Here is a 27,563-nt window from a genome sequence, read left to right as displayed (position 1 = left end):
TATTGATGGGCATCTCCATAGCCCGTTGATATGCCTAGTTGATGCGAGACTATCTTCTCCCTTTTTGTCTTCTCCACAACCACCATTCTATTCCACCTATAGTGCTATGTCCATGGCTCACGCTCATATATTGCGTGAAGATTGAAAAAGTTTGAGAACATCAAAAGTATGAAACAATTGCTTGGCCTGTCATCGGGGTTGTGCATGATTTAAATATTTTGTGTGGTGAAGATGGAGCATAGCCAGACTATATGATTTTGTAGGGATAACTTTCTTTGGCCGTGTTATTTTGAGAAGACATGATTGCTTAGTTAGTATGCTTGAAGTATTATTATTTTTATGTCAATATGAACTTTTGTCTTGAATCTTATGGATATGAATATTCATGCCACAATTAATAAGAATTACATTGAAATTATTCCAACTAGCATTCCACATCAAAAATTACCTTTTTATCATTTACCTACTCGAGGACGAGCAGGAATTAAGCTTGGGGATGATTGATATGTCTCCAACGTATCCATAATTTTTGATTGCTCCATGCTATATTATCTACTGTTTTGGGCAATATTGGGCTTTAGTTTCCACTTCTATATTATTTTTGGGACTAACCTATTAACCGGAGGCCCAACCCAGATTTGCTGCTTTATGCCTATTTCAGTGTTTTGAAGAAAAGGAATATCAAACGGAGTCGAAACGGAACGAAATCAACTAGAGAAGTTATTTTTGGAACGAAAGCCACCAGATAGACTTGGACTCCACGTCAGGAGATACGGGAGGTGCTCGCGAGGGTGGGGGGCGCGCCCCCCTGCCTCATGGGGCCCCCATGGCTCCTCCGACATACCTCCTGCACCCATATATACCTACGTAACCTAAAACTTCCAGAAGGAAGAATAGATCGGGAGTTCTGCCGCCAGAAGCCTCTGTAGCCACCGAAAACCAATCTAGACCCGTTCCGACACCCTGCCGGAGGGGGCAATCCCTCTCCGGTGGCCATCTTCATCATCCCGGTGCTCTCCATGACAAGGAGGGAGTAGTTCTCCCTCGGGGCTGAGGGTATGTACCAGTAGCTATGTGTTTGATCTCTCTCTCTCTCGTGTTCTTGATTTGGCACGATCTTGATGTATCGCGAGCTTTGCTATTATAGTTGGATCTTATGTTTCTCCTCCCCCTCTACTCTCTTGTAATGAATTGAGTTTCCCCTTTGAAGTTATCTTATCGGATTGAGTCTTTAAAGATTTGAGAACACTTGATGTATGTCTTGCCATGGATATCTGTGGTGACAATGGGATATCACGTGATTCACTTGATGTATGTTTTGGTGATCAACTTGCGGGTTCCGTCCATGAACCTATGCATAGGGGTTGGCACACGTTTTCGCCGTGATTCTCCGGTAGAACTTTGGGGCACTCTTTGAGGTTCTATGTGTTTGTTGAATAGATGAATCTGAGATTGTGTGATGCATATCGTATAATCATACCCACGGATACTTGAGGTGACATTAGAGTATCTAGGTGACATTAGGGTTTTGGTTGATTTGTGTCTTAAGGTGTTATTCTAGTACGAACTCTAGGGCTGTTTGCGACACTTATAGGAATAGCCCAACGGATTGATTGGAAAGAATAACTTTGAGGTGGTTTCATACCCTACCATAATCTCTTCGTTCGTTCTCCGCTATTAGTGACTTTGGAGTGACTCTTTGTTGCATGTTGAGGGATAGTTATGTGATCCAATTATGTTAGTATTGTTGAGGGAACTTACACTAGCGGAAGTATGAACCCTAGGCCTTATTTCCTATCATTGCAATACCGTTTACGCTTACTTTTATCATTCATTACCTTGCTGTTTTTATAATTTCAGATTACAAATACCCATATCTACTATCCATATACCACTTGTATCACCATCTCTTCGCCGAACTAGTGCACCTATACAATTTACCATTGTATTGGGTGTGTTGGGGACACAAGAGACTCTTTGTTATTTGGTTGCAGGGTTGCTTGAGAGAGACCATCTTCATCCTACGCCTCCTACGGATTGATAAACCTTAGGTCATCCACTTGAGGGAAATTTGCTACTGTCCTACAAACCTCTGCACTTGGAGGCCCAACAACGTCTACAAGAAGAAGGTTGTGTAGTAGACATCAGTTCTCAAAAACTAAGGGAAATACTTACGCTACTCTGCTGCATCATCCCTTCCTCTTCGGGGAAATCCAACGCAAGCTCAAGAGGTAGTAGGGGGCACCCCATGACACACAAGTTGATCTTTGTGATCGTTCCTTAGCCATGTGCGGTGCCCCATTCCACCATATTCCACCTCGGTCATACCGTAGCGGTGCTTAGGCGAAGCCTTGCGTCGGTAGAACATCATCACCGTCATCACGCCGCCGTGCTGACGAAACTCTCCCTCAACACTCGGCTGGATCGGAGCTCGAGGGACGTCACCGAGTTGAACGTGTGCAGAACTCGGAGGTGCCGTACGTTCGGTACTTGGATCGGTCGGATCGGGAAACGTACGACTACTTCCTCTACGTTGTGTCAACGCTTCCGTTGCCGGTCTACGAGGGTACGTAGACAACACTCTCCCCTCTCGTTGCTATACATCACTATGATCTTGCGTGTGCGTAGGATTTTTTTTGAAATTACTACGTTCCCCAACAGGAGGCCCAACACGAGTCTACAAGAACAAGTTGTGTAGTAGACATCACCCATCATGATCAAAATTGGTACATGCATCCCAAAAGCTAATCTCTTTAGATTTGAGAATTATTGGTTGGAACAAAATGATTTTCAAGAGGTAGTTCAGACAATATGGAGTCAAGATGTGGAACAAGTGGACAGTGCCAAGACTATAGCTACAAAACTCAAGATGTTAAGAAAAGGATTAAAAACTTGGGCCAGGAACATTTCTGATCTCAAGAAAACCATTGAGAATACTAACTTCATGATACTTTGCTATGGAAACTTTGAAGATATCAAGGAACTATCACTGGTGGAATCAAAAGTAGGAAGATTCTCAAAACACATTTGGAAAATTTACTGAAACAACAAAGGTTATACTGGAAACAAAGAGCCACTATTAGAGAGATTATGGTTGGGGAGGCAAACACTAATTATTTTCAAGCCAAGCCTACAATTAAATTCAGAAACAACTGTATTGCCATGCTCAAAGAAGAAAATGAAGAGGAACATCACACTCACCAAGCTAAGGCATCTATTCTATATAGAGCTTTTAAAGAAAGGATGGGAACCAGTGCCACTACACAGAATCCATTACAGCTGCAACAACTGATATTGCCCCAAGATAATCTTGATGAACTGGAAGCCTCATTTAGCAGAGAGGAAATTGATGAGGTTATTAAACATATGCCTGCTGACAAAGCTCCTGGCCCTGATGGATTTAATGCTACTTTCCTGAAAGCTTGTTGGGGGATCATTAAGGAAGACTTCTATAAGCTGATTGAGGATTTCCACAGGGGGGCAGTTAACCTGCAAAGTATTAAATACTCCTTCATCACTCTGATCCCCAAAACAGATTCTGCATCCTCGCCAGCTAGATTTAGACCTATATCCCTCCTCAACTGCACTCTCAAGATCAGTACAAAGCTGCTTGCCAACAGACTTGAGAAAGTTATTCCGAGAATGGTCCACAAAAACCAATATGGCTTCCTCAATAACAGATGTATACAAGATTGCCTTGCTTGGTCTTATGAATACATTCATCAATGCCATCAGTCCAAAAAGAGAGATTATCCTTCTGAAACTTGATTTTGAAAAGGCTTTTGGTATGATAAATCATGATACCATCATTGATATCTTGCAAGTCAAGGGATTTGGTAGTAGGTGGATCAATTGGATTAGAATGATATATGGAATAGGATACTCATCAGTCCTACTTAATGGGGTGCCAGGCAAATAGTTTCTATGCAGGAAAGGTGTTAGACAGGGTGATCCTCTTTCACCATTAATATTTGTGCTAGCAACAGATCTCTTCAATCTATTTTCAATTAAGCTATGCAACACTCCCAGCTAGAATCACCACTACTGCATCAATCATGTCCAGATTATCCCATCATCCAATATGCAGATGACACTATACTAGTGGCAAAGGCTGATGCTAGACAACTGAATCATATATATCAAAGACATACTACTGCATTATGCTGCTTATACATGACTAAAAGTGAACTATACTAAGTCCATCATGATCTCAATCTACACCCCTCCAACCAAGATGAACATCATGTCTCGGTTATTGGGTTGTAATATTGGCTCCCTCCCTCACACATATTTGGGCCTACCACTTTGCATCTCTAAACCAAAAATTGAAGACTTTGTGCCTATGATGAAACGGATAGAAAACAGTCTGCTCGGCTGCTCTACCATGCTCTCAACTGGTGATAAACTTACACTAATTAAATCTATCTTCACTGGTATGCCCACATTCTTCGTGTGCTCTCTGATGTTACCAAAATTTGTGGTAAAGCAGATCCATATTTACCTAAAAAAATTCTAGCAAAAATATGGAACTCAAGAAACTGGCTCTGCCCTGATCTCCTGGGAGAAAGTATGTAAACCTAAAGAACATGGGGGTCTCAGAGTACTGGACATCGCCACTCATAATCAGGCTCTTCTTATGAAATATATGCATAAATTCATGAATAAAGAGGACACCCATGGGTAAATCTCATTTGGGAGACCTATTATCAAGAATCTCTGCCTAGAGAAAGGATGGTAGGATCATTCTGGTGAAAAACAGTGCTGAAGCTGTTGCCTATTTATAAAACCCATGCTAGATGCAAGGCAAATAAAGGTGATACCACTCTTTTCTGGTCTGATAATTGGACGGGACAACCACTTAGTAGCAGATTTCCCGAGCTTTATTCTTTTGCAATGGACAAAAACATTCCGCTGGTGAAATTGCAGTCACAGGAGGAAATCAGTCAATTGTTCCATAAACCTCTCTCTTATGAGGCCTATACACAATTCATTATGGTATAAGAAATGATCAACAACAGAGTGACTACAGAAGATAAAGATCAATGGCTTTGTGCTTGGACTTCTCCACATTACTCCTCCAAGAAAATGTACAAGCTTCTCATGGCACTACAAGAAATATGTCAACTAGTGACCTTCTCTTAGTGCCCCTAGCTGAATTGGTCGTAAATCCACGGCCATTTTGCTTGGAAGGGCTCAAACCCTGAATTGCCTTACACCAAATGGTCACAAAGCAGACAAGAGTGGTCCATGACCTTATTTCTACTTGATTATGACCCATATAAAAGGTCATGAGGTTGTGAACGTGGATGCATTAGTACTTATTGCTATGACTAGGCGCCACCTCATCAGTTTTGCCTATGTGTCATGTCCATGTGTCAATTTTTGCCCTAGGTTGCGAAGCAACCTATATTTCTGTCATTACCAAAATTCCCCAAAAAATCTCATAAATTCTTTGGGTCATATCTTCATCAAATATGTAAAAATCCTTCCTTGCCTAGTTCAAAAATAATTCAACAATATTCATTTTCCTATTCTGTTCACAACAACACTTTGTGAAGGAAGTGCTATTTATATATCCTTGACTGCCCTCGAAATTGTTGGTCACCCTTTCCTATCCAAATCATTGCCTTATGACAAAATTCAGCTCCATTTTCCTAGCAAATCTTCCTCGGCAAATTTCCAAAGTTTTTGTCCACCTAGAAGCATTGTGAAGGAAGTACCCTTTTCATATATCCAAATGACATGAAATTTATACAGTTCCTTCATATGCCCAAATTATCACCTCCTCCAAATTGCAGCTCAGTCAAATCATCTATGTGAGCCTAGGTTCAATTTATATTTTATGGCCAGATTGGCACGTTGCAAAGCAAGTGTTGTCTAGACCCCTCCTATTACCCTCAAACTCTTTGGGCACTCTTACATACCCAAATCATTGCCACATGATAATATTCAGCTCCATTTTCCTAGTAAATCATTCTTAGGAAATTTCCAAAGTTTCTACCTCAAGAGAAGCTTTGTGAAGTAAGTACAAGCTAGGGTTACCCAAATGATCTGAAAATTTACCAGCGCATGACCATACCTATGTAACTTACCCACACCAATTTTAAGCTCATTTAATTCATTCAATATCTCTCACTAGTTTTCCCAAGTTTCTATCCATAGAAGAGCATTGTGAAGGAAGTACTACTTTGGCATGTCCAAATGGTATCAATTTTCTAAAGTGCTTTCCTATGCCCAAATAACCATCCTCCACCAAATTTGAGCTCAATCCATTCATTATTTTGAGCCCAGCTTCAACATTCATATTTTTGTCAAGTGTGGTACTTTGCAAAGCAAGTACCACCTAGGCTCCTCCTTTTGAGCTGACAATTTGTGAAGACATTCTCCTTAGTAGATGATCATCCTCAGCCAAAACTCACGCCCATTAGCCATGTGCATTTCCCGTACCGCTAATCAAACACTTGATTGCTAATTCATCTTTGAGCATAGGTCAGTCTCCTCGTAAGATTATTATGTTGTAATTTTCTTCCTAGCACCTACCTGGGGAGTGCCCAACCCACTAGACATGCCTAGGCCTCCCAGAACGCATGTTAACGCCAAGGTCATGCGGTGACCACGCGGCGGGCATGCGAGTTTACGCGCTTTGGAGTTGGGGTCCTGGGCCACATCCAAACCTTGACGTATCACCACCAAACTATGTATTTATGATTAAATATATACTTATGTACCTATAAATGATTTTTGGAAAAAATAAAGAGCAAACAATAAGGTAGCTGCAGTTCAAATTTGACCCGCTTCCTACTGAATCGGCTGGAATTTGTCTTTTTCACCAGAGGTGGATCAAAACTTTTGACACCCAACCATTTTTTTCAATTGTTCATTAAATATGGCATAATATTTTAGAAAATTGATTTGGTCCAATTTTGCAACAAATATATGGTAGGTCCTTCACAAAAAAACTCATTTCGGGCACTCGGAAAATGGAAAATGAATTTTCCGTGCAAAGAAAATGAAAACTCCCTTAGGCAACATTGTTTGGAATTCCAAGATGCACCCTTGTGCACAATATGAGATCATTTGAACAAACTATGTCATGAATGTAGCCATAAGATTGATCATTTGGCTTGAAAGCCATGAATCTTCACGCATGATAGCTCATTTCTGAGAACACTTGTTTAAAATAATTGCCGTATTACAAGTTTATTATTTTTCTGGAAACTTGGTCATATAAATGACACAATGCGAAGGTTTCCCAATTTTTTGATTTTTTTGAATTGTTTATGCCCGTTTCAAAATGCGGTCAAAATGGCGGGCATGACCGTTTCTAGCTAGTGGTTGAATCTTGGAATTTTTTTGCCGTTTCTTTGATTAAATAGGTACTTATGTACCTTTAAATGATTTTTGGAAAAAATAAAGAGCAAACTATGAGGCAGCTGCAATTCAAATTTGACCTGCTTCCTACTGAATCGGTGGGAATTTGTATTTTTCACCAGAGGTGGATCAAAACTTTTGACACCCAACCATTTTGTCAATTATACATTAAATATGGACTAGTATTTTATAAAATTGATTAGGTCCAATTTTGCAACGAATATATGGTAGGTCCTTCACAAAAAAACTCATTTCGGGCACTCGGAAAATGGAAAATGAATTTTCCGTGCAAAGAAAATGATTTTTCTGTGCGAAGAAAATGAAAACTCCCTTAGGCAACATTGTTTGTCATTCCAATATGCACCCTTGTGCACAATATGAGATCATTTGAACAAACTATGCCATGAATGTGGCCGTAAGATTGGTCATTTGGCTTGAAAATCATGAATCTTCATGCATGATAGCTCATTTCTGAGAACACTTTTTTTTAAAAGAATTGCCGTATTACAAGTTTATTATTTTTCCTGATAACTTGGTCACATATAATGACACAATGCGAAGCTTTTGCAATTTTTTGTTTTTTTTGAATTTTTTATGCCCATTTCAAAATGCGGTCAAAACGACGGGCTTGACCGTTCCTAGCTAGTGGTTGAATCTTGGAAAACTTTTGGTGTTTCTATGATTAAATAGATACTTATGTACCTAGAAAGGATTTTTAGAAAAAAAATAAAGAGTAAACTATGAGGCAGCTGCAGTTCAAATTTTACCCGCTTCCAGCTGGATCGGCGAAAATTTGTCTTTTTCACCGGAGGTGGATCAAAACTTTTGACACCCAACCATTTTGTCAATTTTACATTAAATATGGACTAAGGTTTTATAAAATTGATTTGGTCCAAATTTGCAACAAATATATGGTAGGTCCTTCACAAAAAACTCATTTTGGGCACTCAAATAATGGAAAATGATTTTTTGGTGAAAAGAAAATGAAAACTCCCTTTGACAACATTGTTTACCATTTTTCAAGATGCACCTTTTTGCACAATATGAGATCATTTAAATAAACTATTCCATAAATATTGCCATAACATTGGTCATCTCATTTGAAAAGCTATGAATCTTCATACATGATAGCTTATTTATGAGAACACCTTTTCAAACTAATTGATGTATTCCAAGTTTTTTATTTTTGCTGATAACTAGGTCACATATAATGACACAATGCGAAGGTTTACATTTTTTTTGATTTTTTTGAATTTCCTATGCCCGTTTCAAAATGCGATCAAAACGATAAGCATGACCGTTCATAGCTAGGGGTTGAATCTTGCAAAATTTTTGGAGTATCTCTAATGAAATAGATATTTTTATACCTAGAAATGTTTTTTAGAAAAATTAAAGAGCAATCTATCAAGCGGCTATACTTTAAAAATTGACTAGTTTCCAGCTAAATTGGACATAAAATGTGGTCTAATAATTTTTAAAAATGATGTGGTGTCATTTTGCAACAAATATTTGGTAGTTCTTTCATAAAAAACAATCATTGTTGCTCGAAAAATAGACAATGCTTTTCTTGTGAAAAAACTTAATTTTATTAAATTACGACTAATTTAGATGGTCATAACATCTTTAAAGTATTTACTATATTCTGATTGGTCTATAAGCCTCTCACGCGGATCATGCCTCCAACACCGTTGGATACCGCTGGATTCAACGGCAGCCCTCATCCCCCTCACACTCTCACCCCTCGCCCGTCTCACCCCCTCGTTCAAACCCTAGCTTTCCTCGCGCCGCACCCGAGCCGTGCCTCCTTCCCTCCGCACGCCGCCACAGCTCGCCGCCGACAGCCTCCACTTCTCTCCCACCCGCCTCTCTGCCACCCCAGACGGATCGCCCAACACATCCATCTCTCCTCTCCTGCAACCCCCTGTCTCTCTCCCCGCACTTCACAACGACAACAAGCACTCCCAGATCCCTCCGGATGCCAGACTTGGAGGAGTCTGTGCAGCCCAAGCCCGCTGACCCCTCCGCCCCGCCCCCCGCCGCCGGTTGAAGATGGAGGCCCCGAGCTCCCCCTACGCCTCCTCGCCCTAGCCGCGCCCAAGCGCGCGCCCCTCTCCTCCCCGCTGCCCCCGCAGGACCGCCCCGACGCCGACCACGACGCTGCCGAGCCCGAAGGTAACTAACCACACGCATCCCTGTGTTCTCTCCGCGAGCTGAGCTCCGGGTCCGCTCGCGTACGAGCGTGGCCACCGCGGCTGCACGCGCGGGTCTGCGAGATCCGGGCCCTGGCGCCCCGCCGTGAGCCTGAGATCTGTGGCCGGCCGCTGTGGTGGCACCTGATTTGTGGTGGTCGGTTCCATGGCAGCGAGCGCTCACAACTGGCCAAGGATCATTCATGCTCAGCCCCTTTGTTTCGCACCTCACATGCCGCTGCGCCCGTTTGACCTCGCTGCAGTGCACGGGGGGATGGCGGTTTGGTTAATGCGCTCTGGTTCGTTCGTTGGCTGATTCAGTGCCATTGCCTGCGCTCGAGTAGAGTTTAGTACACTACAGCGCGCCTGATTGTGCACAGCTACACTTATTTACTTTGTTTCAGATGCGTGATTGTAGTTTTTTTTTGTTATTCCGGAGTAACAAAATTTTCTTTTGTGCTGTGCTGCAGAAGACGTACTCTTGTGTAGTTCAGTTAGAATAATTGCGATCTCTATTATCCAGTATGACCTTATAACAGTTTGGAATGATCTGTTTTGATTTACGAACACTTACTAGCCGTAGTAGTCAGTCCTTAGCTCTGTATGGTGGTCGTTGCTTCGTTGAATTGCTTGGCGTCGCTGTAGCCGTAGTAGCCAGTGCTACTGTTTCCACAATCGATGCTTACGGCCACTGCACACAGTCTATTTTAATCCTTAGCATCCACTTCATATTCTTCTAGTACTGATATTCTTCTCTGAATTCATAATTTTTCACAGAGAAGCTGCAACCTGCAGAATGCAAGAAAGGGCTGATGTGTGTTGCGTCCTCGCCATTTCTGGACATCAAGGTTGGGCAGACCTACCAGATGTCCTGCTTCATTCGATTGTTGCTCTGGTGGGCTCCTTCTCTGACCTTCTTGCCTTCGTGGTCTACAGGTTCTTGTCATCGTCCTATGTGAGCTGCGAATAGCTCATCCATCCCAGCAACCCCGATAATTTTTATATATGCTTGCTATGGGTTTCCATTCAAAGCTATAAGGTCGTTAACTGTTATCTTATTCAGTTTTTTTCTTCCCTGTATCTATCAAGCTTAGTCATGTTTACACATAGCTTCAGTAAATGGCATTGTATATGTTTTTCTCAGTAAATGCAAGACATTGTATTCAACACTAATCTCCTAAGTATGCCATGAGCATGTGAATAGCTCAATCCTGTTGTCTTTGTGCTTAGTGCTTACTGCCTAGGTGTTCTCAGTTTACAAAGGGTTTGGGAGTACTTGCCTGTTACAAATGGATGGGCCTATTGTTAGATGCATGAGTCTGACACTCCAGTGATTCCTAACTTAGACACTTGTATTTATGCAACTTTACCAACAATTTTGTTTGCAACAGGATTATGCACATGAGGCAGGACTATACAAGTGAATTGTCGCAGTAAGGTCCTTCCATGGATTTCATGTGGCTCCTTGAGTTGTAAGATGCAGCTCCAACATTGAATATATTTTGAATGTTTCCAAAGATACTCTCTGTTACGTTTACTTCAATATATACATGCATGTTACTGATAGAAGCTGGCTGCAGGAATCTGTACACATATATACTCTCTTGTACAGTGCATTGCTAGATCACTCACTAGGCATTATGTAATACTACTAGGAGATATGGGTGAGGGACTAAAAGGATGATACGCTTCCATGAATTTATTTGTAAGAAGTTTTTCTTGGCTGTGTACAAATCAACCCAAATGAATTTATGTTCTTTTTACTTCCAGAGTTATAGTGCACTCATACTGTCATCACATTGCGTGTTCTTGCTGCATATACCTCTCTATTTGCTTAGGCAGACAACTACTTATGTAATATGCAAACAACAACAACAACATAGCTAGTGATGCTAATTCTACCTCTTGTTACAAAATCAGAATTCCTCTTGTTGCACATGACAACTCTGTTTCCTCTTGTTACAGAATCAGAACTCCTCTGCTTCTTATGCTACTCTACTCTGCTAGAACTCTGCTTTTCTACTTGTCATATTGAATATACATGTTCTAAACATTATACAGTACTTTCGTTGTTAACTCCAAACAACTTGGGATCTTCTCTTCTACATGCAGCAACTGGCTTACCAGTACGCCGCCAAGGGGGCATGCCTTGCCCTGGTAGCAAGGAGGGGGCATACCTTGCCCTGCAGACAGCAAGGTGAGACCATCGTGATCCACCCTCCCACTTCCTTCTCGTGATTCCCTAACTGCTCAACATGTTGATCTGTTCTTAACATCTGAAACTTGCTGTCTGCAGGGTGACTAGTGATATTCAGTTTTTGTGTGTGTTTTCTACACACACACACACACACGGCCCTTCCTTTTAAATCTCCTCTGCTGCTTACTGATAGAGTACTATGCATGTACAGTAGTTGAGTAGTAGTGTGTAGGTTATGGCTGTAGTGTGCTCTCACGTTGCATAAAATTCTGGTATTGTGTTCATATAGCCAATCTGCTGCTGTTGTGCATAAATTCCAGGATCTTTGCATGTAAGTTCTGGCTGTAGTGTGCTCTCCCGTTGTACATGCCCCTATCTTTAGTAAGATTAAATTGCTACTATTAATGATGAATGGTTGAGTTTTAAAACTTGAAGCAACACCTACTTTCTGGTCCTGTAGTGTTTAAAACTGATAATTATGATGCATTGGTCGGCCATATGGCCTTGTTTTTTAATTCTTATATATATATATATATATATATATATATATATATATATGATGTAGTTGATAGGCCTTGATATCAACCTCTCAAGTTTATGTTCCCTGGTGTGTAGGTAACTAGTCATTTTTTGGCAAGCCTGTAATGAATTTATTAGAATTTTGCTCCTATTGCCGTGTACTGTATGAAGCAAAAAGGTCTATATTAGTGAGGATGTAAATGTAGAAGTATAGCAACCATAAATTCAAGCTTCTGCTGTAGCATGCTCAATATATATTGTTATAGAATAGTGTTCTACAAAAGGTTGAAACACCATGGTCTCAGTCATTTGTAGGAAGTAGAAACACTAAGGCTGACATGCACTTCACTGTTTCATTCGTTTTTTCTAATTTAATTTTCTGGATAGTAAATTTGCGATTGTACGCCCTTTGTGAAAAAATTGCATTTTACATTTCCATGCCCTATAATGCTGAAGCACCGTTCTCTGATATTCTGCACCACTGAAAGGGTGATATCTTGTATAAATTTGGCTTTTGGTAGGTAATCCTTTTCCCTGCCATGTTCAGGTGCATCACTCTGATGCCGATGAAGGGTGAGATCTTGGTCGACACTATGGAGAAGACCCTGAAGCCTGGTGTGTTCCTCAAATCGGGACTGATAGAAACCGAAGGGCCACTCGAGCTGTCAAAGGGCACTTGTAGATCTTGTGGTTGTGATTACACTTGTAGAGACTTGTAGAGCTTGTGGCTGTGATTACCATTGTATCTAAGTTATATGATGTAACAGACTTATTTTGGCTGTTATTTGAAGTATTATCTGTGCTTTCTGGTTGTTTTGATTTGGATATTGGTTATTTATTTACCGATGAATTGAAAACATGGACCCACATATTAGAACATGACAATCGGGACCCATTTGAGTAATGGACCCATCTCCTAAAAAATTACGAACCGTTGAGCCAGAAAGGCCTCGACCCGAAAACAAAAAAGGCTGAAATATTAGGCCAGGCCCATGTAGTAGCGCAGAATGACAAAAAAATGATAACTAAAAAGGCTGAATTAATGGGCTCGGCCCATATAGACACTGAATCAGACCGGGCTGAATCTTGTGCCACATCAGCTTGCCACGCTGGATGCCTACGTGGCCTGAGGAGGTTGCTAGTGACCAAAATTTTGGTCGTGGAATCAACGACCTTTTACATATGACAAAGAAGGTCACTAATTTCAGTTTACGAACGCCAGCTTTTGACCTTCTGGTTTTGGTCACAAAAAGACCGTAAATGAAAAACTATGACCTTTCAGAGACCAATAGTGAAGGTCATAAGTTGACATATTTCTTGTAGTGTGGGTAATAACTCAGCTCACATTATCTTCAAAAATCTCTGGAGCACTGCATGCAGATTGAGACATAAGATTTTCTATTGGCTGCTACTGCAGGACAGAATCAACACCAGGAATCTTTTGCACAGTCAAAGCATGTTCTTACAAGATTATAATTGTGCCCTATGCTTAGAGGGTACTGAGGAATCTCTTTTCCACCTATTTTGGAACTGTCCTTTCTCTCTTCTATGTTGGGATCATCTGACTCCCAATAAACACAGAGGCATTTTAGCTTATGATGAAATTTTGTGACTGTCAGTCACCTTCCAGAAGAAATTGCTTTGGACATTGTTGTGATGGGATGTTGGCGTATATGATCAGTTAGGAATGACAAGATTTCCAGGTCAACTGCTCCACACTTGAACACTTGGAAACACTACCTTAAAGAACGACTCTGGACAGTTCAACTCAGGGCAAAACAGAGGAAAGTAGAGTAACTGATTAGTTGGATAGAACAACACCTATAATTCGAACATGAGTTTATTTCCTAGAACTAGAGTGGGTTAATGCTGTAATATTTGTACTTTATAATTTTTTTCCATGAAATTACCGTAGAACACTTGTAATTGTTCTACGGTCTCAGTTTCAAAAGAAAAAGAATGCTATAGTGCGCTATTTTTTTCACTATTCAGGAACAGTCTAGCACTTCATCATGCTAGCGTCCAGTAGAGATAAGTGATCAGTACTACTAACCATCTACAACTAGCACACCGTGGAACACTGCACTGTTTTACTTTGCATAGTACTCAAGTTCATTAATCGATCAAGAACTGTATATGGACCTTGAGCTACTCGAGTCCAATACTTCGAAGCCCAATTCATTTTGTACGCGGATTACGGGCTGCTCTAGTCTAGTGTCGGCTATGCCTTTGTTGGTGGGCTGCTTAAAGCAAGACAAGAAAATCGACCGAAATTTAAGAAGTTTTCTGGTGACCGAAGAAATAGCAAAAGAAAATTAATGTATGAATTACATTTTAAGTTCGTAACACAAAATTAGGCACAACACGAACTCGTCAACTCAATAGTTCTTCCGAGGAGGCAACAACAAAGCGCAATACAAACTCGTTAACCGAGTAACCATAAAACGACCAGTTGCCTGAAATTCTGTGGTGGTGTCACCTTAAACAATAAAAAAGGATTTCTAAGGAAGAATGAATTGATGAAATTTGTATTGCCTTTCAAGAAGAAAGAAAATAAAAACAAAAATAATGAAAATTTTGTGCACATTTTAGACAAAAATCATGCTTTTTTATAATATGAAGAATAAGCATGTAACTGATTTTTGCAAAAAAAAAAAACTATCTAAGAAAGGAATAAATTAGCGAAATTGGTATTACTCTTAAATAAGAAAATGAAATAAAAACTAAAAAATACAAGAAAAATGAAGTCAAACAAAATGAAGTATTCCAACAGATAATGAATAGTGGAATTGGTATTACCCTTCAAGGAGAGAAAATGAAAAAAAAACTATAATGAAAAAATGCGCGCACAGTTTACACGTAATTTTTATTTATTTTTAATAATATACTGGAATAACCATATAATGGTGGAACTTTTGCATAAAAAATTGTTTATGAAGGACTATATTAGGGGTATTGGTATTGCCCTTAAACAAAAATAAATGAAATAAAAAACTAAGACATTTTCAAAAAGTAAAGAAAAAAATAAGTTTTATATGGGAGAATAAATTAGTGGCATTGGTCTTACCGTTCAACAAGAAAGAAAAATTAAAATATATAATAACTTTTTTCGCAGAATTTCCATAGAAATAAAGTTTCTTTTATAATATGCAAGAATATGTATATAATAGTGAAATTTTCTGCAAAAACGAAGTAATCTAAGAATGAGTGCATTAGTCGCATTAGTATTACCCATTTAAGAAGAAAACAAATTAAATAAAAATGAAAACAAAATCAAGATAATGAAGTTTTCCAAAGGAGAATGGATAAGTGGGGATTAAATTACCCTTTAAAAAATTAAAACAAATAATGAAAAAAAGGCACACAATGTACACCAAAATTTCACTTCTTTATAGTGTGCAAGAATAAGTATATAATAATGATTTTTTCGCAAAAAAATAAATTTTCCTGAGATGGAATGAATTAGTGGATTGTTATTACCATTAAAGAAGAAATAAACTGAAATAAAAACTAAAGCAAAATCAAAATAATGAACTTTTCTAACAAAAACGAATTAGTGGCTTCGGTATTACCCTTTAAGAAGAAGAAAATGAAAATAAAATAAAAACAAAGTTTTCTAAGAAAATATTGGTATTAGTGTACTTCCTTTATGAAGAAAGGAAATGAAAAATAACAAAACAAATAATGGCAGTAACTATTGGAAGAAATTATGCCGAAAAAGATCAAGGATACAATGGCTATCTGAAGAGGAGAGTAGCACAATTTTCTTTCTGCGGTGAGCATCTCTGAGGAGAAAGAACAAAAGAATTGAAAGGCTCCAGTTGCGTGATTGTTCTTTTTATGAGGAAATCCAATAGTTTCCGAATCATGTAGCCGGCTTTATAAGAATCTATACAGCATATAAGGAACTGTGACGGTAGACAAGATTCTTTCTTGCATTCAACATAAGGTGACGGGGTGAAGAATGCACGACTGGACGCTCCGTACATAGCTTAAGAGGTCAAAACTGCACTCTTTCAAATGTAACTGACTAATGCACCTAGGCTAGATGGTTTTGTCGCCCATTTTTTTCCAGCATCATTGTGTCATTTGTCAAGAAGTAACGAGGACAATATTGAATATCCTAAATGGCGTTCAAGAATTAGGGGAGGTAAACCAGACCTTGCTCGTCCCGATTCCAAAAGTTCTTGGCCATCTTCTCTTTCGCAATTTAGACCGGTTAGTTTATGCAATGTTGTCCTGAAAATCGTCTCTAAAGTGTAAGCTAATAGACTAAAGGAGGTGTTGCAGGAAAAAAATCAGAAGAGCAATTAACATTTGTCCTGGGAATATTAATCACAAATAATATTTTGACTGTGTACGATTACTAACAATTTATGAAGAAGAAGAGAAGAAACTCATAGTATTGTGCTCTAAAACTCGACATGATGAAGGCCCATGATAGGGTCAGATGGGTGATGTCGTCTATCATGAGAATTGCCACACGAGTCTCTTTTTTGATGCTTTTAATGGTGAACATACTGAGGTTTTCAAACCCACTAGGGGGTCCTTCAGGGGACCCCATCTCTTCATATTTCTTTTTGGCAGCTCAAGGCCTGTCTTGCCTGTTGAGGAGCAAGGGAAACTCGAAAATTTATCGGGCATCATAGTGCCCCCTATAACACTTGCAGACAATAATCTTTTATTTGCAAACCATGGCTTGATATTTGCAAAGGCATCTACAGAAGGAGCTGTTGGAAATATGCCCTAGAGGCAATAATAAATTGGTTATTATTATATTTCCTTGTTCATGATAATCGTTTATTATCCATGCTAGAATTGTATTGATAGGAAACTCAGATACATGTGTGGATACATAGACAACACCATGTCCCTAGTAAGCCTCTAGTTGACTAGCTCGTTGATCAATAGATGGTTACGGTTTCCTGACCATGGACATTGGATGCCGTTGATAACGGGATCACATCATTAGGAGAATGATGTGATGGACAAGACCCAACCCTAAGCCTAGCACAAGATCATGTAGTTCGTATGCTAAAGCTTTTCTAATGTCAAGTATCATTTCCTTAGACCATGAGATTGTGCAACTCCCGGATACCGTAGGAGTGCTTTGGGTGTGCCAAACGTCACAACGTAACTGGGTGGCTATAAAGGTACACTACAGGTATCTCCGAAAGTGTCTGTTGGGTTGGCACGAATCGAGACTGGGATTTGTCACTCTGTGTAAACGGAGAGGTATCTCTGGGCCCACTCAGTAGGACATCATCATAATGTGCACAATGTGATCAAGGAGTTGATCACGGGATGATGTGTTACGGAACGAGTAAAGAGACTTGCCGGTAATGAGATTGAACAAGGTATCGGGATACCGACGATCGAATCTCGAGCAAGTATCGTACCGCTAGACAAAGGGAATTGTATACGGGATTGATTAAGTCCTTGACATCGTGCATCCGATGAGATCATCGTGGAGCATGTGGGAGCCAACATGGGTATCCAGATCCCGCTGTTGGTTATTGACTGGAGAGGTGTCTCGGTCATGTCTGCATGTTTCCCGAACCCGTAGGGTCTACACACTTAAGGTTCGATGACGCTAGGGTTATAGGGAATAGATATACGTGGTTACCGAATGTTGTTAGGAGTCCCGGATGAGATCCCGGACATCACGAGGAGTTCCAGAATGGTCCGGAGGTAAGATTTATATATGGGAAGTCCTGTTTTGGTCACCGGAAAGGTTTTGGTTGCTATCGATAATGTACCGGGACCACCGGGAGGGTCCCGGGGGTCCACCAAGTGGGGCCACCGGCCCCAGAGGGCAGCATGGGCCAAGTGCAGGAGGGGACCAGCCCTAGATGGGCTAGTGCGCCCCCCACAAGGGCCCAAGGCACCTAGGGTTTAGGGAGGGGGCGCCTCCACCTTACTTGGGGGGCAAGTCTCCCCCTCTCTCCCCCCTTGGCCGCCGCCCAGATGGGCTTTGGGGCTGCCACACCCCTTGGGGTGGGAACCCTAGAGGGGGCGCAGCCCCCTCCCTCTCCCCTATATATAGTTGAGGTCTTTGGGGCTGCCAACACAGGAGTTTTGACCTCTCCCTGGCGCAGCCCTACCTCTCTCCCTCCTCGTCTCTTGCGGTGCTTGGCGAAGCCCTGCTGGAGTACCACGCTCCTCCACCACCACCACGCCGTCGTGCTGCTGCTGGATGGAGTCTTCCCCAACCTCTCCTTCTCCCCTTGCTGGATCAAGGCGTAGGAGACGTCACCGGGCTGTACGTGTGTTGAACACGGAGGTGCCGTCCGTTCGGCACTAGGATCATCGGTGATTTGGATCATGATGAGTACGACTCCATCAACCCCGTTCACTTGAACGCTTTCGCTTAGCGATCTACAAGGGTATGTAGATGCACTCTCCTTCCCCTCGTTGCTAGATTACTCCATAGATTGATCTTGGTGATGCGTAGAAAATTTTGAATTTCTGCTACGTTCCCCAATAGTGGCATCATGAGCTAGGTCTATGCGTAGTTACTATGCACGAGTAGAACACAAAGTAGTTGTGGGCGTCGATATTATCAATTATCTTGCCGTTACTAGTCTTATCTTGATTTGGCGGCATCGTGGGATGAAGCGGCCCGGACCAACCTTAGACGTACGCTTACGTGAGACCGGTTCCACCGACTGACATGCACTAGTTGCATAAGGTGGCTGGCGGGTGTCTGTCTCTCCCACTTTAGTCGGATCGGATTCGATGAACAGGGTCCTTATGAAGGGTAAATAGAAATTGGCAATTCACATTGTGGTTTTGGCGTAGGTAAGAAACGTTCTTGCTAGAAACCTATAGCAGCCACGTAAAAACTTGCAACAACAATTAGAGGACGTCTAACTTGTTTTTGCAGCAAGTGTTTTGTGATGTGATAGAGCCAAAGGATGTGATGAATGATATATATGTGATGTATGAGATCATGTTCTTGTAATAGGAATCACGACTTGCATGTCGATGAGTATGACAACCGGCAGGAGCCATAGGAGTTGTCTTAATTTATTTATGACCTACATGTCAATATAAATGTCATGTAATTACTTTACTTTATTGCTAACCGTTAGCTGTAGTAGTAGAAGTAATAGTTGGCGAGACAACTTCATGAAGACACGATGATGGAGATCATGGTGTCATGCCGGTGACAACGATGATCATGGAGCCCCGAAGATGGAGATCAAAATGAGCAAAATGATATTGGCCATATCATGTCACTTTTTGATTTCATGTGATGTTTATCATGTTTTTGCATCTTATTTGCTTAGAACGACGGTAGTAAATAAGATGATCCCTCATTAAAATTTCAAGAAAGTGTTCCCCCTAACTGTGAACCGTTGCGAAGGTTCATTGTTTCGAAGCACCATGTGATGATCGGGTGTGATAGATTCTAACGTTCGAATACAACGGGTGTTGACGAGCCTAGCATGTACAGACATGGCCTCGGGACACATGCGAAACACTTAGGTTGACTTGACGAGCCTAGCATGTACAGACATGGCCTCGGAACATGGAAGACCTAAAGGTCGAACATGAGTCGTATAGAAGATACGATCAACATGAAGATGTTCACCGATGATGACTAGTCCGTCTCACGTGATGATCGGACACGGCCTAGTTGACTCGGATCATGTAATCACTTAGATGACTAGAGGGATGTCTATCTGAGTGGGAGTTCATAAGATGAACTTAATTATCCTGAACATAGTCAAAAGGTCTTCGCAAATTATGTCGTAGCTCGCACTTCAGTTCTACTGTTTAGATATGTTCCTAGAGAAAATTTAGTTGAAAGTTGATAGTAGCAATTATGCGGACTAGGTCCGTAAACTGAGGATTGTCCTCATTGCTTCATAGAAGGCTTATGTCCTTAATGCACCGCTCAGTGTGCTGAACCTCGAACGTCGTCTGTGGATGTTGCGAACATCTGACATACACATTTTGATAACTACGTGATAGTTCAGTTAAACGGTTTAGAGTTGAGGCACCAAAGACGTTTTAAAACGTCGCGAAACATATGAGATGTTTTGAGGACTAAAATTGGGATTTCAGGCTCGTGCCCACATCAAGAGGTATAAGACCTCCGGCGATTTTCTTAGCCTGCAAACTAAGGGAGAAAAGCTCAATTGTTGAGCTTGTGCTCAGATTGTCTGAGTACAACAATCATTTGAATCGAGTGGGAGTTGATCTTCCAGATGAGATACTGATGTTTCTCCGAAGTCATTACCACCAAGCTGCTAGAGCTTCATGATGAACTATGATATATCAGGGACATATATGATGATCCTTGAGATATTCGCGATGTTTGACACCACAAAAGTAGAAATCAAGAAGGAGCATCAATTGTTGATGGTTGGTGAAACCACTAGTTTCAAGAAGGGCAAGGGCAAAAAGGGATACTTCATGAAACGGCAAATCAGCTGCTGCTCTAGTGAAGAAACCCGAGGTTGAACCCAAACCCGAGACTAAGTGCTTCTGTAATAAGGGGAACAGCCACTGGAGCAGAATTACCCTAGATACTTGGTAGATGAGAAGGCTGGCAAGGTCGATAGAAGTATATTGGATATACATTGTGTTAATGTGTACTTTACTAGTACTCCTAGTAGCACCATGTTATTAGATACCGGTTCGGCTGCTAAGTGTTAGTAAACTCGAAATAAAAGGCCTCGGAGTAAACGGAGACTAGCTAAAGGTGAGCTGGCGATATGTGTTGGAAGTTTTTCCCAAGCTTGATGTGATCAAGCATTGCACGCTCCCTCTACCATCGATATTGGTGTTTGCGTTGAGCATAGACATGATTGGATTATGTCTATCCCAATACGGTTATTCATTTAAGGAGAATAATGGTTACTCTGTTTATTTGAATAATACCTTCAATGGTCTTGCACCTAAAATGAATGGTTTTTTTGAATCTCAATCGTAGTGATACACATGTTCATGCCAAAAGATATAAGATAGTAATGATAGTACCACCTACTTGTGGCACTGCCACGTAAGTCATATCGGTCTAAAACGCATGAAGAAGCTCCATGTTGATGGATCTTTGGGCTCACTCGTTTTTGAAAAATTTGAGACAAGCGAACCATGTCTATTGGTGTATATGCATGAAGAAACTCCATGCAAATGGACCGTCTGGACTCACTTGATTTTGAATCACTTGAGACATGCAAATCATACCACATGGGCAAGATGACTGAAAGCCTCGTTTTCAGTAAAATGGAACTAGAAAGCAACTTGTTGGAAGTAATACATTTTGATGTGTGCAGTCCAATGAGTGCTGAGGCGTGCAGTGGGTATCGTTATGTTCTTACTTCACAGATGATTTGAGTAGATGTTGAGTACATTTACTTGATGAATCACGAGTCTGAATTATTGAAAGGTTCAAGTAATTTCAGGGTGAAGTTGAAAGATCGTCGTGACAAGAGGATAAAATATCTATGATATGATCATAGAGATGAATATCTGAATTACGAGTTTGGCACAGAATTAAGATATTGTGGAAATTGTTTCACAACTAATACAGCCTGAAACACCATAGTATGATGGTGTGTCCGAACATCATAACTGCACCCTATTGGATATGATGCATACCATGATGTCTCTTATCGAATTACCACGATAGTTTATGGGTTAGGCATTAGAGACAACCACATTCACTTTAAATAGGGCACCACGTAATTCCGATGAGATGACACCGTATGAACTATGGTTTAGAGAAACCTAAGCTGTCATTTCTCAAAAGTTTGGGGCTGCGACGCTTATGTGAAAAAGTTTCAGGCTGATAAGCTCAAACCCAAAGCGGATATATGCATCTTCATCGGACACCCAAAACAGTTGGGTATACCTCCTGTCTCAGATCCGAAAGCAATAAGAGATTGTTTCTAGAATCGGGTCCTTTCTCGAGGAAAAAGTTTCTCTCGAAAGAATTGAGTGGGAGGATGGTGGAGACTTGATGAGGTTATTGAACCATCTCTTCAACTAGTGTGTGGCAGGGCACAGGGAGTTGTTCCTGTGGCACCTACACCAATTGAAGTGGGAAACATCGAAACACGGATACCGGGATGTAATGGCGTCTCCCACCTCCCACCTCCCACCTCCCACCCCACCTCCAGCGATCTCCTCCCACCACCACTAAAACCCTAATCTTTCCCTACCAATCTCTCCGGCGTCTCCCCCTCACTCAGGGGGCATGGTTTTCTCATCGGGATCAACCCTTGGCTTGGACTTCTCCAAGGGTTTGGAGTTTGCGGATAAAGTTTTCAGATCTACTGGTTTTTCGGTCCACCCTACGGAGGACACATGTCACTTCAAGTTGGTGGTATCCTTTAGCCGTCATGTTTTCAGGCTTGATGATCATTCTGTGGCGGCGGCTCTGGAGGCTGTTGTTGGTGGATCTGCGATCGAGTTGGGTGTCTCATGTTTACGTGACAAGTTTTATTCCTTCAACGTTTCTTCCAAGCAAGTTGGTTTCTTTATTGTTGATCTTCGATCTTTTGCTTGCCCGCAATTCAAATGTTATTTTAATCTTTGGGGCCGTGGAGGACCAAATTGGGTTCGTGAGTTTAAACTTTGGAAGTTGCAAAGTGATGCGGAATGGATCTTAGTTAGTCCATCTAAGAGACGGGCGGCGCTTGGGATGATCGCTATGCATAAACCACCGTCTAAGTCCTCTTTTAGATCTTCTGGTTCTGTGCAAAAGAAAATTTCTTTTGCAACATTCCAAAGCTATGATGCATGCAAGGGTTATAGATATCCGGCCACACAGGATTGTATTAATACAGTTTCTGATGCTGGATATATTGTCTCGGCAAATGAGCCTTTGATCATTCGACCATCGCCGCCGGCGAATCTCCAGTGGACTGTTGCTTCTCCGTCGATTGTTTTCGGTTCTGTTGGTCTGCCGCGGATTCAACGGAATTCACCTGAGGCTGTTAGTTTGTTCTCGTCTGCTCTCGTTTCTCCTGCATCCCATGTTGGGCCAGCCCTGCATGACGGGCTACAGCCCACCACCCAGCCAATGGATATCCCGTCTACTCAGGAAGCTGCTGATTTGTTTGATGAGATGGTCAATGACATGGTGGACCGTGTTCTAACTTGTTCCAACTGTCACCAGCGGGGCCACTTGTCGGTCTCTTGTCCTGTTTGCCTGGCTTGCTCATGTTATGGTCATCGTCGTCGGGATTGCATTAATTGGGCCCAGGATAATGGTTACGTTTGGAGAGTTAAACACACGAAACAAAATCCAGAAAATCTCCACTGTTGATTCCCATGCCCGCCACGAGTCAGCCTCCTACTCCATCGCCTAGGTACTCCTCGGGCATAGAGACAACCCACGCGCCGGTGCAGACGAGTCCCATCACGTCTTCACCCCTTCCCGTGCACCACCAACCTGCTCCACCTCCACCAGAGCAAAACATGGCAAACTTTCCCCTGGATCCTCTTGAGTTCCTTCCACCGGGGTTCGAGTTCATCGATGGAGGGCCAACCCGCGTGCCTCGGACTTTCTACTCTCCAGCCATTGCGCCGGACCGTCGCCATGAGCAGTTTGCCATTAGCTTTGTTGAGCCTCCGCCGCCACCTGGATAGATTCATCACTTCCTGCAACTGGTTAGTGATTTTGTGATGACTCAGCTTCACCATGACGTTCTTAGTGATCAGCAATGGATTGAGGGTGTTGGTTTGTTTGAGTTCCGATCTCCTGCATCTAGGCATGCCATTATAAATCCTCCTCCTTATGATCTTGGCAATGGTCACTTTGTTCGGTTTGTTCCTCATGATCAAGGCATCAATCACAGAGCTATTCAGGGTTTTCGTAGGGGCTGGATTATGATGTTGGGTGTTCCTTTGGATTACCGCACAACACAACATATTTCTGAGGCAGTTAGCACCTTTGGTCGTTTTCATATCTGGCATCAGGATGATCCGCGGCTAGTCAGGACTCTTGTTTATGTTTCTTTCCCAAGCCCTCAACAAGTACCTAGGGATGTTGTCTACCGTGAGTATGCAGACTTTGGAGCTACGCGTCTTTCTTGGACAACACCTATCTATGTGCTCTCTACAGAATTTGCTGACATTATGCCAGCTGATGAAGATCCGATGCCTTTCAATGGAAACCCTCATCCGCTGCCCGGGAACATGCCTTTTGATGATGTTAACTTTGTCATGCCCGAGTTTCTAGAGCTGGGCTGGAATGAGGACCCTCATGCTCACAATGATGATCCGCAGCCTCATAACCAGCATGATAATGTCATTATTGAGGAGATTCATGAGGATGAAGCACTACCTGCTTCTCAAGAGTCAGTGGTTTTAAAGAACTCGGGGCCTGTTGATTCTGCTGAGGGATCTGTCAATAATCAGCAAGGTGTTGTGGCAGCCTATGTACCTCCTCTGATCCAGCCTCATGTTGTTATTGGTCAAGTTCTGACAGTTTTCAGACCAGAGCTTCCTTCGGTAATGCAATGGACAAGATCTTGTCAGCGTATGATGCCAGTCTTTGATACAATGCACATTCTTCGAGGGTTACAATTCTACAGTCCTTTTAAACCAATTCTACTGTCTAAGCGCTCTTGGGAGGTATCTTTCTCTTACTCTGCTATGAAGAACAAGCTGGTTTTTCATCCTTCACCTGTTCGTCGGATGGTGAATATTCCAAGGAAGCCTCCTGTTGCTCGTGCACTTTGTTTTGACAATGTTGCTGAGGATTGTGCCATGGTTGATCCAGCTTTGTCTGCTGTTGAGATGTATGCCTTCAATTTCTCTGCAGCCCCAAGTCAGCGTCCAGCTCGTGCTCGTAAACCAAAGTCTGTGATTGTTGAGTCTGAGGTTAGGTGCAGTGCCAGGCTCTCAGCCCTACGTGATGGCTTCAGGCATTCTAATCCAGCCAAGTCCCCTATGAAGAAACCTGCAGCAAAGCCTCAGAAGAAGCGCAAGGTTACTGTGGATGGCGAACTACCACGGGCTCCTGCTCACGATGCAGATCAACCTACTGTGCCGCCGCCCACGCCAATCAATGTGCTGCAGCAGGTTGGTCTTCGCCTCGGCATTGGGCCTGAGAAGCTCACTAAGGAGAAGCTTGAGGCTTCTTCTTGCAAGTCTTCTGCTCCTCCTAGTTCCAATGATAGCTGATCATTTCATTTGGTGGGGTTTATGGTTAACCCTTGTGAAAACCATTTATCTACACTTATCTTTCAGGCTTTGTCTGAACTTTTATGCTATCCCTTGGCTGAAATGGTACTGTCATTATGTGACAGTCTTTTGCTGTTACTTTATTATGGTCTGTAATGAATCAGAATGATGTTAGAGATTGGAAAGTTCTTTGTTGGAATGTGCGAGGTCTGAATTCAGATGACAGAAAGCGTGCAGTTCGTCAGAAAATCGATGAAAGTGCTTGTTCCATTGCTTGCCTCCAAGAAACAAAATGTGAGGTCATTGATCAGCGTTTCATCCGTAAGTGTTGTCCATGACGTTTCGATCAGTTTATCTATGTGCCTTCGTCTAGAGCTTCGGGTGGGTTGTTAGTCATATGGAATACTGCTTTGTTTGCTGGAAAGCTAATTGAGTCCAATAGTTTTGGTATTATGGTGGAGTTCAAGTCTGTTCATAACTCCCAAACCTGGACTCTAGTTTCAGTCTATGGACCCTGTCAAAACCCAGCTAGAGATAATTTTATTAATTGGTTGCATGATATAATTATCCCTGATGATGCTAACTGGCTGTTACTGGGTGATTTCAATTTCATGCGATCAATGGAAAATAGGAATAAACCAGGTGGTGATATTAATGACATGTTCATCTTTAATGAGGTTATTGGGCATTTGGGCTTAATTGAATTACCTATCAAGGGCAGAAAGTACACTTGGACAAATATGCAAACTGCTCCTTTGCTTGAACAGATTGATTGGTTTTTTACAACCCCTTCATGGACATGTTCTTATCCTAACACTATGGTCCTACCTCTGGCTAGAACCACTTCAGATCATGTGCCATGTGTGGTGCAAATCAAAACCACTATTCCCAAGGCCAAAGTGTTTAGATTTGAAAATTACTGGACTAATTTGCCTGGTTTTCTTGATTGTGTCAGTGAATCTTGGAGTAGGCCAGTTCATAAGAGATCTTCTGCTGCTATAATATCTGCAAAGTTCAAAGCTCTCAGGCAGGCACTCAAACATTGGCACATTAGCCTTTCCACCGTCAAGGCTCTAATTTCCAACTGCAATAAAGTAATTCTTTGTCTGGATGGTCTTGAGGAGTTAAGGCCTTTGTCTGGGCCTGAGGAAAATTTCAGGAAAATTGTAAAGTTGCATTTGGAGGAAACTCTAAGGTTGCAATTTATCTACTGGAAGCAGAGATGTACCATTAGAAACATTAAAGTGGGAGAGGAAAACACCAAATTTTTCCATGCCATGGCCACAGAGAGATACAGGAATAACTCTATTTCTAGTATAACTTCTGATGATGGGCAAGTGACCTCTGATCATGCATCAATTGCTGGACTATTTTTGCAGGAGTTCAAGCAGAGGATGGGATGCACAAATAATACACAAATGGGTTTTGATATGCCAAATATTATCAAGAAGGTTCAGGGACTAGATGACTTGACCAAGCCCTTTTCTGAGTAGGAAATTGATTGTGTTATTAAGGAAATGCCTCCTGACAGAGCACCTGGGCCAGATGGTTTCACTGGCCTTTTTCTTAAGAAGTGTTGGCACATAATTAAAGATGACTTTCATCAACTGGTCAAAGAGTTGTCTGAGGGGCACCTTGATTTGGAGTGTATCAACAGTTCTCTCATAACCTTGATTCCAAAAAAGCTTTCACCTGAGGGTTTGAATGATTACAGGCCAATATCTTTGACAAATACCTGTTTGAAATTCCTCACTAAACTTTTGGCAAACAGGTTGTAGAAGGTCATCCTTTCCTGTATTCATAAAAACCAATATGGGTTTATTAAATCTAGGTCAATTCAGGATTGTCTAGCTTGGTGCTTTGAGTATATCCACCAGTGTAATGCTTCAAAGAGACCAATAATGCTGCTGAAATTGGATTTTACTAAAGCCTTTGACACTATTGAGCATGATGCCATTCTTAGAATCTTAAGATACAAGGGTTTTAATGACAAATGGATTTCCTGGATGCAAACTATTTTGTCTTCTAGTTCTTCTGTGCTTCTTAATGGTGTTCCTGGTAATCATTTTAAATGTAAGAGAGGAGTCAGGCAAGGAGACCCAATGTCACCTCTTCTTTTTGTCCTTGCTGCTGACCTGCTT

Source organism: Triticum aestivum, chromosome 3A, assembly GCF_018294505.1.
Source record: "Triticum aestivum cultivar Chinese Spring chromosome 3A, IWGSC CS RefSeq v2.1, whole genome shotgun sequence".
Lineage (NCBI taxonomy): Eukaryota > Viridiplantae > Streptophyta > Magnoliopsida > Poales > Poaceae > Triticum > Triticum aestivum.
This window is presented reverse-complemented; position numbering follows the sequence as displayed.